The sequence below is a fragment of the Eriocheir sinensis genome, chromosome 30 (assembly GCF_024679095.1).
Source record: "Eriocheir sinensis breed Jianghai 21 chromosome 30, ASM2467909v1, whole genome shotgun sequence".
In the NCBI taxonomy this organism is placed as follows: domain Eukaryota; kingdom Metazoa; phylum Arthropoda; class Malacostraca; order Decapoda; family Varunidae; genus Eriocheir; species Eriocheir sinensis.
In genome coordinates, this window is record NC_066538.1 from 179,676 (window position 1) to 192,619 (window position 12,944).

At 44.3% G+C, this 12,944-nt stretch overlaps 1 protein-coding gene across 2 annotated transcripts in view; it reads left to right on the top strand.

Annotated features, from left to right (window-relative positions):
- Positions 1-6,284: 6,284 nt before the first annotated feature.
- LOC127005352 (metabotropic glutamate receptor-like) overlaps positions 6,285-12,944 on the top strand; it is a gene marked incomplete in the record, with an annotated part of 158,291 nt that continues 151,631 nt past the window's right edge. The window contains 1 exon segment of one of the 2 annotated variants that reach the window (XM_050874130.1): positions 6,285-6,878. 2 annotated transcript variants of the gene reach the window in all.

Here is a 12,944-nt window from a genome sequence, read left to right on the forward strand (position 1 = left end):
TTTGTTGCCCTTAAGCCGTCTCCTTTGTTGTAAAAAAAAAGTTTGACCATACTTCTGTACCGTGAACCAGAAAAGCATTCATAAAAACACGACTGATCTCCTTTTTGGCCTTTGGAGATAGTTGATACGAGAGGAGGAAGCGTCTGAGAATACCGACCTTACTCACTCACTCTTTCTCCCTCCGTCTGATGAGGCACCCCTACGACAATACGCACATTATGAAGATTGCCCCCTTTCCTAATTAAGAACAAAGGCTCCTTCAAGGCTTACTGCTTGATCGACCCCCATTTTCCTTCCTCTCGCCACGGTGATTACTAAAGGAAAAAAATCGGAAGTCGGCGTGTGAAAACTAGAAGACTTTTGTGTGAATCGTACCTTCTCTCTCTCTCTCTCTCTCTCTCTCTCTCTCTCTCTCTCTCTCTCTCTCTCTCTCTCTCTCTCTCTCTCTCTCTCTCTCTCTCTCTCTGATCCGTACAGAGAGAGAGAGAGAGAGAGAGGGACGGATTTGAGGGACGTAACAAGATAGGAGAGACAAAATTACTGGGAGGCAAGGAGCAGGAGGAGGAGGAGGAGGAGGAGGAGGAGGAGGAGGAGGAGGAGAAGGGGGAGGAGGAGGAGGAGGAGGAGGAGGTTTAAGAATATATATGGAACCTGGGGAAGGAAAATAGGAAGCATAGGAAAGTAGAAAATCATAAGATTAGAGAGAGAGAGAGAGAGAGAGAGAGAGAGAGAGAATCCTTCAAAGTTCTGCTCCAAAGAAAGAGAAAATTCCAAAATCTCAAAATCAATCTAATTCTGGAGAGAGAGAGAGAGAGAGAGAGAGAGAGAAAATGTAAAGGATATAGAACTAGAAAAAAAAAGTTTCCTTGTAGATTGCACAGGAAATATTGAAGGAATAGTAGTTAGAGAGGGAAGAGGAGGAGGAGGAGGAGGAGGAGGAGGAGGAGGAGGAGGAGGAAGAAGAAGAGAGGAGGAGGAGGAGGAGGAGGAGGAGGAAGGGAAGAATGGGTTGTTTACATTATTCGTCGGTCAGAAAATCACCATCATTATTTTTGTCGCTCTCTTTGCACTCCTCCTCCTCCTCCTCCTTCTCCTCTTCCTCCTCCACCTTACTTTCCTACTTCTTTTTCCTCCTCCTCCTTGTTAATAGAGAGGAGAGGTGGAGGGAGTCTTTTGGATTCGCTTTCCCTTTTTATTTTTTCAAACCAATTATGGTGTGCTGTGATAAGGTAATTATTGGTGTGTGTGTGTGTGTGTGTGTGTGTGTGTGTGTGTGTGTGTGTGTGTGTGTGTGTGTGTGTGTGTGTGTGTGTGTGTGTGTGTGTGTGTGTGTGTGTGTGTGTGTGTGTGTGTGTGTGTGTGTGTGTGTGTGTGTGTGTGTGTGTGTTTGTGTGTGTGTTTGTGTGCGTGTGCGTTTGTTTGTGCTTGAGAGAGAGAGAGAGAGAGAGTAATGAGTCTCAGAGAAAATTGATTGATTGATTTCAGTTTTAGTAGCACAATGATACCCCTGAGAGAGAGAGAGAGAGAGAGATCCATCCATTCAGGCATCTTACATTTTTCTCGGGGGAGGGGGTCTCTCTCTCTCTCTCTCTCTCTCTCTCTCTCTCTCTCTCTCTCTCTCTCTCTCTCTCTCTCTCTCTCTCTCTCTCTCTCTCTCTCTCTCTCTCTCTCTCTCTCTCGATAAATGAAGGAAAGAACCAGGTGCTGGCTTTTCATTCAAATTTTTCTCTTTTTTTTCACAGAGAAGAAATTGAAAACGCCTTGTGTGTGTGTGTGTGTGTGTGTGTGTGTGTGTGTGTGTGTGTGTGTGTGTGTGTGTGTGTGTGTGTGTGTGTGTGTGTGTGTGTGTGTGTGTGTGTGTGTGTGTGTGTGTGTCACCTCAATGAAATGTACACGCAATACGAAAAAAAAGTTAAATTGGGAAGGGCTTGTGAAGAAAATCTTCTTTCCAATTGTTAAGTTTGTAATAGTATTTTTCCTTATCCTTTTATTCTACTTCTTTTCCATTTTTCCTTTTTATCTTCTTTCCTTCCTTTCCTTCCATTTCTATTCCTTTCCCATTCCTTACCCTTCCCTCCATCCTCTTCCTCTCCCTCCTCCCTTCCCCTTCCCCTTCCTCTCCCTTTCCTTCACCACTCCCATTATCCCCTACAGACCTCCGTACATCCCTCCCTCCTCTCTCCTCCCCTCTTTCCTCCATTACTCATCAATCCTCCTCACTAATCCCCTCTCCTCCCTTCCCCTCCTTTCCTCCACCTTCCTTCTCCTCCCTTCCCTATCCTCTCCAGTCTCTTTCCCATTATTTTTTTATTTTCCTTATCTCCCTTTCCTCTCTTTTTCCTCTCCTTTCCTCTTTCCATCTCTTCCTAACTTTCCACCTCATATTTTCTCTTCCTCCTCCTCCTCCTCCTCTTCCTCTTTCTCCTTCCTCTCTCCCCTCTCGTCTCATCACACCTGCTCTATCGCTCCCTCCCATCACCCCTCCTCTTCCCTTCCTCTTCCTCCCCTTCGTCTTCTCTTCCTCCTCCTCCTCCTCCTCCCTTCTCTCCTCCTCCCTTTCCTTCTCCTTCAACAAAGTACAGAAACAGAATCGATATTTTGTTCCAGTTTTGACAAAGAAAGAAAATACTAAAACGAGAGAGAGAGAGAGAGAGAGAGAGAGAGAGAGAGAGAGAGAGAGAGAGAGAGAGAGAGAGAGAGAGAGAGAGAGAGTGAGAGAAGGAGGAAGGAGGTAGAAATGGAGAGAGAATGAGAGAGAGACGGGAGGGAGGAGACTTGGAGGAAGAGGTCGAGAATGGAGTCAGGGAGGGAAGGAGGGAATGAGGATAGATAGTGCTAAAGGGAGGAGGAGGAGGAGGAGGAGGAGGAGGAGGAGGAGGAGGAGGAGGAGCTTAATGGAAGAATGATGAACCAGAGGAGGGATAATATTTGCCTGTTTCACGGAAGATTTGCATAATTTAATTCAGGTGTTGCTCCATTAACGTGTGTGTGTGTGTGTGTGTGTGTGTGTGTGTGTGTGTGTGTGTGTGTGTGTGTGTGTGTGTTCAAAGGGCGCGGAAGTAACACCTCTATTGTTACCATTACGCTAATTAATATTGTTATTGTTACTGGTATCATTTTTATTATTATTATTATTATTATTATTATTATTATTATTATTATTATTATTATTATTATTATTATTATTATTATTATTATTATTATTATTATTATTATTATTATTATTATTATTATTATTATTATTATTATTATTATTATTATTATTATTATTATTATTATTATTATTATTATTATTATTATTATTATTATTATTATTATCATTATTATTATTATGCTTGTAACGACTTAAACCTTCTCCTCCTCCTCCTCATCCTCTTCCTCGTTTTCCTCCACTTTTCTCCTCCTCTTCCCTGTTCCTTCCTTCCTCCTCCTCCTCCTCCTCCTCCTCCCTCTACAATTTCAATCCTCGGTGCGAAGTTTTTATATCTATGCTGCAAAGCTGATTAACGCAACACACACACACACACACACACACACACACACACACACACACACACACACACACACACACACACACAGTTCTGAGGTGGACGTGCAGGGGAGCGAAAAAATCCTAAACACATGGTAAAAAAAAAACAGGGAAAAAATTATCAAAGTTTGAAAACATGTGATAACTGTTTTGCTGCGTGTCAGAGAGAGAGAGAGAGAGATTTACATAGAAAATCAGACCACACAGACCCATGGTCCAGACTTGGTGGTCTGTCCTTAAACTAAGTGATTTTACATTAATCAGAAGACTCAAAACGTTGCATTTCTACTCTAGTTGATATTAAGTTGAAGGAAGTGACGGTCGAGCTTATTTTGAAGGAGTCAATCGTGTTACACTGGACCACTGACGGTGGAAGCTTATTCCATTCTCCTTTACAACGTTGGTGAAGAAAATTTGGTGCAGTCTGAATTTACTTGTCTACATCTGAGTTTTACGCCATTGTTCCTCGTGCGCAAAGTGTCATCGATCATAAACAATGTTGATCTGTCTACATTCGTGAAACCATTAAGTATTTTAAAACATTCGATCAGTTTTCCTCGTATGCGACGTTTCTCAAGAGAGAACATGTTAAGGGTGAAAGCCTTTCTTCGTAGGATTTGTTGCGCAAGGAAGGATCATTTTCGTTGCCCGACGCTGAACACCTTCTAATTTAGCAATATCCTTTGCATGGTGGGAGACCAAAACTGTACCGCATATTCCAAGTGGGGTCTGACTAAACTGTTGTAGAGCAGGAGTATTACATCTTTATTCTTGAATACAAAGTTTCTTTTAATGAAGCCCAACATTCTGTTCGCTTTATTTGCTGCATCGATGCATTGCTGTGAGAATTTGAGGTTTGACGCGATTTTGACCCCAAGTCTTTGACGCATTGAACGCTTTTGAGTTTAACGCCGCGCATTTCGTATTCGAACTTCTTATTCCTCGTTCCAACTTGAAGGACCTGGCACTTGTCTACGTTAAAGGGCATCTCCATCTATCCGACCAAGCTGAAATTTTGTGCAAATCCTCTTGGAGGCTTGCCTGTCTTCGTCAGTGAGAACCGAGTTGCCAATCTTTGTGTCGTCTGCAAATTTACTAATGCGGTTATTGAGTCCAACATCCACGTCGTTGATGTAAATAATGAAGAGCACTGGGCCAAGGACCGAGCCCTGAGGACGCCACTAGTGACAGGCGCCCACTCTGAGTTAAATCCGTCGATCACTACTCTTTGTTGTCTGTTGCTCAACCAATTCGCGATCCATTGGTTTACTTGACCGTCAATACCTATTTGCTTTAATTTGTAAAGTAATTTATGATGCGGGACTTTATCAAACGCTTTCTGAAATCAAGATAGACTACGTCCAGTGATTTGGTTACGTCATAAACAGTGAAGAGGTCGTTATAAAAGGTTAATAGGTTTGATAGGCAGGATCTTTTGTTTCGGAAGCCATGTTGTGAGTCCCCAATCAATGAGTGGCTTTCAAGGTAATTCACAATTTTGTCTCTAATTATGCCCTCAAGTAGCTTACCTACAACCGAAGTTAGACTAATGGGCCTGTAATTACCTGGTACTTTTTGTCTCCTTTCTTGAAAGAGAGAGAGAGAGAGATTTTTTCTTATACATATATTTTGTTGCTACGCTTTGTTTGGTTTCCGTCGTGTGTGTGTGTGTGTGTGTGTGTGTGTGTGTGTGTGTGTGTGTGTGTGTGTGTGTGTGTGTGTGTGTGTGTGTGATGCACGTGTGCTTGCATGCGTGCGTCTACTATAAAGATTGAACACCTGGTATATATAGGGATTAATGGCTTGAGCACCTGGTTAATGAGCGTGAGTGTACAGGTGCGTGAAAGAGTGACGGAAGCGTGGGGGCGGTGGGGGGAGGAAGTAAACAAGTGTGATAGAACCGGTATTGGTAGTGATGATGGTGCTGCAGTGGTGGTGGGTATGGTGGTGAAGGCTCTGAACATATTGTAGCAGTGTGGTGTTGGTACTGATGCAGGTGGTGATGTTTTCCTTGTGGGGTGGTGGTGATGGTGGTGAAGGCTTAAGCATATTGTCATAGTGTGGTGTTGATGGTGCTGCAGGTGGTGTTATCTTTCTTTCTGTAATGGTGGTGAAGGCTTAGAACATATTGTAGCAGTGTGCGGGGCGGGGCGAGTGGGACGGGGCTGGGCGAGGAAGGAAAGATAAAATAAGCGGACAGACAGATGGGTACGGAGAAAGTTGTTTGGGACGGGGCCAGACGCGAGGTGAAGCTGGGTTCCGTGTCGCGGCGGGGCGGAGTATGGCGGGGCGGTACGAGGAGGGACAGGTAGCATAAGCGGACAGACAGATGGGTACGGAGAAAGTTGTTTGGGACGGGGCCAGGCGCGAGGTGAAGCTGGGTTCCGTGTCGCGGCGGGGCGGAGTATGGCGGGGCGGGGCGGGGTGGGGCGGTACGAGGAGGGCCAGGTAGCATAAGCGGACAGACAGGTGAGTACGGAGAAAGTTGTTTGGGACAGGGGCCAGGCGCGAGGTGAAGCTGGGTTCCGTGTCGCGGCGGGGCGAAGTATGGCGGGGCGGGGCGGGGTGGGGCGGTACGAGGAGGGACAGGTAGCATAAGCGGACAGACAGGTGAGTACGGAGAAAGTTGTTTGGGACGGGGCCAGGAGGAAGGTGAGGCTGGGTTCCGTGTCGCAGCGGGGCGGAGCGGGGCGGGGCGGACGGGGCGGGGATGGGACGGGTAGCATAGGCGAGCAGGCAGGGGAGCACGTTGAAGGTGGCTTAGGGCGGGGCGGGGCGGGGCACAAGGCAGCAGGCTGGGTTCCACGGCGGGGTGGGGCGGGGCGGGGCGGGGCAGTGCGCGTGTGGCCACCTTGCCGAGTCAGGTCGAGGCTCCGAGGCACCGTCGAGCTCAGTGCCACAGTGCCGTTGCTGGGAGGGTGCCGTGCGCGCTGGCACCTCGCGGCATGACCCTCGCTCAGCTCCCTCACTCCCCGGGGCACTAGACTCCCGCGTGTGCCCGTGCCACCACCACCGCTCCGCCTTCATCACCACCGCCACCACCTCCACCACCATCCCTGTTACCCATGGCGCTGCACTTTTCGTTTGACTAAAGAAAAGTAGAAGGAAGGAAAAGAGCGCGAGACTTGAGCCTGGAAAAGAGTACATAGGGGAACGAGGAGAAGGAGGAGGAGGGGGAGGAGGAGGAGTGGGTAAAGGAGGAGGAGGAGTGATACTGAGACTTTTTGAGAGGGAAGAGAGACAGTGCGGGAGGAAGATTAGTGACTCTTAAACGAAAGAAATGAAGAAGGAAAGTTGACAAGTCGACTGAAGAATCTGTGTTGCTGGTAAAGGTCAGTGTGATCCACAGGTGAGGGAGCTGCTCACACACACACACACACACACACACACACACACACACACTAATTGACGCATTATAATTAAGACTGATGCACTAGGACTTACCTCCTCGCCGGGATAATAAATGTTGTAATACACTTGTTTGTTCGCTGTCTATAACGTTTGAGTCTTCCTGTCAGTGTTGCCAAGTGTACCGCTCACTAAACTTACCCCACAAACCCCAGCCTGACACAACCTGGCCTCCGCTCCTCGCCGGGACAGTAATCGCTAATGCACATCTTGTTTGCGATAGGTTATATTCTTGAGTCTGATGACTAGGCTATCGTTTCTTCATGTGTGCGACAGCAAAGCCATTAACGCTATAAACTTTCCCAACAAAACCAATAGCAATAATCACCAATGTACATCTTATTTCCGATAGGTTATAGTTTTACGTCTGATCACTTGGCTATCGTTTCCTCACGTGTGCGACAAGAGGGCCAGTAACAACATGTGGCGGACTAAATGACGGGGATGACACACCATTAACATTGCCTTAATGCGCCGTGACTTGCCTTCCCACCCTGACGACACTAAACGTCGATACACGCCCCTATAAGGCGGATAGCTCGCCTGTGTTCTGCCTTATTGCTCACTCACAATTTCCCGCGGCTGTGGCCAGTGCAGTGCTCCTGATACTTTTGGCTGTCAGGAAGATTTAACGTATATATTAAACACGCCGTCCACACCGGTTTTTCTCTTCAAAAGCCTGAACATGTAAATCAATTGTATTTTTCTTCCCTAAAACGTGTAAATCAGTCGTATTATTATTATCTAAAACATGTAAATCAACCGTATTTTTCCTCTCTAAAACCTGAACATGTAAGTCAATCGCACGTATAAGAAAGACCGGTTTCCGTTTTAGCTTAATCTCTTATCTCACACACCGGAGTGAGGGGAGAGGAAGCTACCCGATAACCACTATGATAGTAATACACACACAATGCTTTATATTGATTATGTCTTCCTGTGGGCCACGTATTCCACGGTTACAGATTCCACGTCCATAACTATACTTGATACTATGCAACACGTACCGCTGTCCATTATTTTTCCCCGCCCATCCCTCACCCAAGACAGCCTTCCATTCCTCACAAAACTTCGTGCACGGGTCTTTATTGTCCTCGTTTTGTCGTGATTATCAATATTCATCCGTGCATTTCCAACACTTGTAATTTTTAAATGGAAGTCAGTTCGATGTGCGGGTTGGGAAAGGGAAGTGACGATGTTTAGAGCTCCCTATCTGTGTGTGTGTGTGTGTGTGTGTGTGTGTGTGTGTGTGTGTGTGTTTTTGTGGGCCTCCATCCGGAAGGGAGTTACGATGGGAACAATTGGTTAGATTGTTCGCATTGCAATTCATCGGCCCCTGCCGGAACGCCGATGACTGTGGCCCTCAACCATATCTTTTAATATACTATACATAAATACTACATAAAACACAGGAATTATACATAATAAATAACATAATAAAAGTCGAGTTGGATCTTAGATTAAGTCAGGTGTGTGTGTGTGTGTGTGTGTGTGTGTGTGACTTTCTATAGTATAGGAGACAAACCTATACAGTTTAACAACAACGTAAGACCGGCACCACTACTCCCTTTAAAAAGGTGCCCAGACACGCCTCACACGGGGTCAGGTTCCTCTATGCATCGCTGCCAAGATCTCATTATTTTTCCTTGTATTGGTCCATCACTGCGTGGCCTATTTCGCCCTGGCCTCTCATGAATATTCCCTCCCTCGTATATATTTTCAAAAGTTAGTTAGTCGCCTTTGTCTATCGCCAGCAACACCTGATTACTTTATTTTTCATTATATTGGTTCATCATGGCGCGGCCCATTCCCTAGTCCTGGCCTCGCAGAAATATTACCTCGTATATTTCCAAACAATATTATTTTCAAAAGTTTACCGCGCTGCTTTTTTCTGGCTGACTACGCTTGATTGAACGCCCTTTTCATTACCTGCCCGCATTATTACGCGGCCCATAATCGCATTGCTTTTTATGATTACTATTTACTCGTGCATGTTCATTTAGTATTATTTTCACGAGTTAGTACTGCGCTGATTTTCGTAGGGGTCGTTATTTTGCCTCACGTGATAAGGTTGTTTGGGTCGATATTCTCAGACGCTGCCGCCTCTCACATCAACTATTTTCAAAGGCCGAAAGAGGAGGTCAGTCGGGTCCTAATGAGTGTTTTTTGGATTCATGATATAGAAGAATGGTCAGACAATCACTAGGCTCATAAAACTACCCACGGAAATACCCAGAACCTCCACGAAAACCTTATCAAGTGTGTGTGTGTGTGTGTGTGTGTGTGTGTGTGTGTGTGTGTGTGTGTGTGTGTGTGTGTGTGTGTGTGTGTGTGTGTGTGTGTGTGTGTGTGTGTGTGTGTGTGTGTGTGTGTGTGAACGCCCCGAGAAGTTTGGAAATACGGGCCATGGTTCCTCTCCCCTCGAAGGTCGCCGCTCACCCCGGGCACCGATAGTTTTTGGAGCGAGTGTATTTCTTCCTCTTCTCCTCGGCAATATTTTCCCAAGTTTAACCGGGTCGATGTTGTCTATGAGCCTCCTCCGCTTCGGCCTGGTTTTAATTCCTTGTTCAGTGCATTTCCCTCTCCACCCACCACCTGTTCGGTCCACCTGTCCCTTCTGCTAACACCATCTTCGCCTCCTCCTTCCTCCTTTCTAGTAATCCTCCTTCTTTCCCTCTTCCCTTTTCTCCTTCTACTTCTCCTTTTTTATTATATTTTTCCTCCTTCTCCTCCTCCTCAGTGATATTTTGTCTCTCATTTCTTCCTTTTGCATAGTTTATCCACCTCTTCCTCGGTTTCCCTATCTCCTTCCCTGTACCTCCATTTCTACACATACCTTCTCTTTTTAAATACCATACCAGGTCAGTCTTGCTTCTTGCGCTAACCTCACGCAACTTTCAGGCCATCAGAGAGCTATAGTACACGGTTTATGTTATTACTGGGCGACTCTCAAAGCTGTTTCTATGTAGATGGGGCCACTGTGCTATCTACGGTTACTCTGTCTGTGGGAAGCGATTTGATTTCAGACTGAGAGAGCGATTAGGTCAGTGGTAACCTCTATTTATACTCTGAAAGTCCCTTCATTCACACACACGCACAGGTTGGTAATATTCTTTTCATTACAAGTCCAGTAAAGCAAAAATTTGTGTTTAAAAAAAGGCATATAACTATTTTTTGCCATTTCTTATTGCGCATTTTTTTCCCCCTTTTCGTCCTCTTCTTCTCTTCTTTTTATTGTTTTTCTTCTTTTTGCTGTTATATTTTAATTCAGTTTCACCTCGTTCTCCTTTTTCTCTTCCTTGTCTACTTCTTTCTCCTCCTCCTCCTCCTCCTTCTCCACGGCCCTTGTGATTTCTCCTCTTATCGTCCTATCTCCCTTTTCAGTTTTTTTAATCTTATCCCACTCATAACCTCTCTCCTCCTCCTCCTCCTCCTCCTCCTCCTCCTCTTGAACCCCTCATCTTAACTTCCCCTCAATAGTTTACGGAGCAAATTCGGCCTCGCTGACGCCGGAATGTCATCACGCTCAGGCCGAGGTGGAGGATCGCCGAAAACTCCTCCTTTTGTTTACTCGAGGTTTTCGCGGACTCGCCTCCTTTCCTTTATTTCTTTTGGAAGGTCGCGGGGGGAACGGCGGGCGGGAATGGCGGGGCGGGAGTGACGGAATGCGGGGAGGAGGGAATCACAGGTAGAGGAAGAGGAGGAGAGGAGGGGAGGGGAACTAGGGGGAGGAAGTTGTACACAGAATAGGGAAGTAAAGGGAAAAAGGGAAAACAAAGGAATTTTTTTTTAAAGGAGGAAGAAGAATCAATCCGTTTACAATAAAGGAAATAATGATAATAATAATATTGATGATGATACTTCTACTACTACTACTACTACTACTACTACTACTACTACTACTACTACTACTACTACTACTACTACTACTACTACTATTACTACAACTTCTACTTATACTACTACTACTGCTATTACTACAACTACTACTGTTACTGCTACTACTACTACTACTACTACTACTACTACCAATAATAATAAAATAATAATAATAGTAATAATAATGGCAAGTATAGTTAGCCAAGACGATTATAAAGTTAAAAAATACGCCAACTTTTTAAAACTTTTTTCCCTCTAATTTGTCTCGGCGATAATATCCAATTAGGGTCTTTGATGCAGATTAGAATCAAATATTTATATAACGCCTGCTATTTATTGGGAGAGAGAGAGAGAGAGAGAGAGAGAGAGAGAGAGAGAGAGAGAATCTGAAATTCACAAATGCTTCAACGAGACGACAGGAAAATTAGGAACAAGATAAATCTCTTTTTTCAACACTACTAATACTTTATTATTATTATTATTATTATTATTATTATTATTATTATTATTATTATTATTATTATTATTATTATTATTATTATTATTATTATTATTATTATTATTATTATTATTATTATTATTATTATTATTATTATTATTATTATTATTGTTATTATTATTACCATCATCATCATCATCATCATCCTTGGTAGTAGTCTTACTCTTACTATTACTACCAACTACCTCCTCCTCCTCCTCCTCCTCCTCCTCCTTTTCCTCCTCCTCCTCCTCCTCCACCTCCACCTCCTCCTCCTCCTCCTCCTCCTCCTCCTCCTACTACTACTACTACTACTACTACTACTACTACTGCTATTGCTACTACTACTACTCCTGTTATTATTTTCATATCTCTTTCCATCTTTGGTGTTTTTAACTCTTTAGGCGAAATAATCGGTCTTTTCCAAAACTTGTGCGTTGTTGCAGTGGAAGCAAAGTCAGAAAAAGGCAAAGTTCGAACGTTATTAAGCCGCTGGGCAAAGGGAGAGAGAAATAATTACCAACAAATACATTATCCACCAACGAAACACATTGAACAAGGAATGAACTCGAACCTAATGTGTGGACTCTAAGGGTTGAACCTGAAGAGCCAGTTCCAGGCTTTATATGTAGCTAAACCAGACATACAAGTAACTAAGGCTATCGTCAGGACATATATAATAAATAGGAGGAACTTCCGACGGGCGTATTATACTAGGACGAAACATGATAATATTAAGGACACAAAGAGCTAAATTAGAGCCTCCGAAACTAGTGAAAATTACCTCCAGATGAGACATTATGGCAGGCAAGGAAACTAATTAAGGCGGTGATTGTGTGGGAGCGAATACTGGCAGTGGAGAAAGAGAGAGAGAGAGAGAGAGTAGGTCAAGAGGTCTCGCATCAAATACTCTTCGCCACCTCCTCACTTCTCTTTCCTTTTCCTGTTGCTCTCTCTCTCTCTCTCTCTGTATCTGCCTTACCCTGCTACTTTCTCTTTTTCTCCTATGCAAATGTTTTTCGAACTATCTGTCTGTCTTTTTTTTATCTATCTATGTGTATTTATATCTATCTATCTATCTTTTTGTCTATTTATTTATCAGAGTGTCAATCTATCTACCTACCTCTCTGTCTTTCTGTCTGTCTCTATGTCAATTTATCATACCCATAATCGACGCCTACAAGCTGTCAGTTTTCGTCACATCACCATCCTGATAGTTTCACAGTTCCCCATGATGGGTTAGTAAGCTCCCAAACCAATACCAGAGCCTTCGAAATTTCCTTGTATAGTGTCTGGTGTTTATATTTAAGTTCACAAATCTGATGAAACTATACAGGAAAAGTCTTGTGTATTTAGTGTGGCATCGAATACCTCCCCATTTTGGATTGTATGGGATTCTGTAGTTTGGTTCGGGCTGTTACGAAGACGCTGTGTTGGACTGTGAAACCGGCTCTAAGTCATACGGAGGAGCTAACACACACGAACTCCCTTAAGCTTAGCAGTGGAAGGCGTGCAAGACTAAGGATGCCAGTTAATCTTGCGTTAGGAAGTTGGACATCACGTGGATCGGTGTGGGTAGAAAGTTGGGCAGTTAGCGAGTTGAGAAGAGCAGTTTGCATCTAAATAGCGTTAAGAGAATGCAAGGGAAAG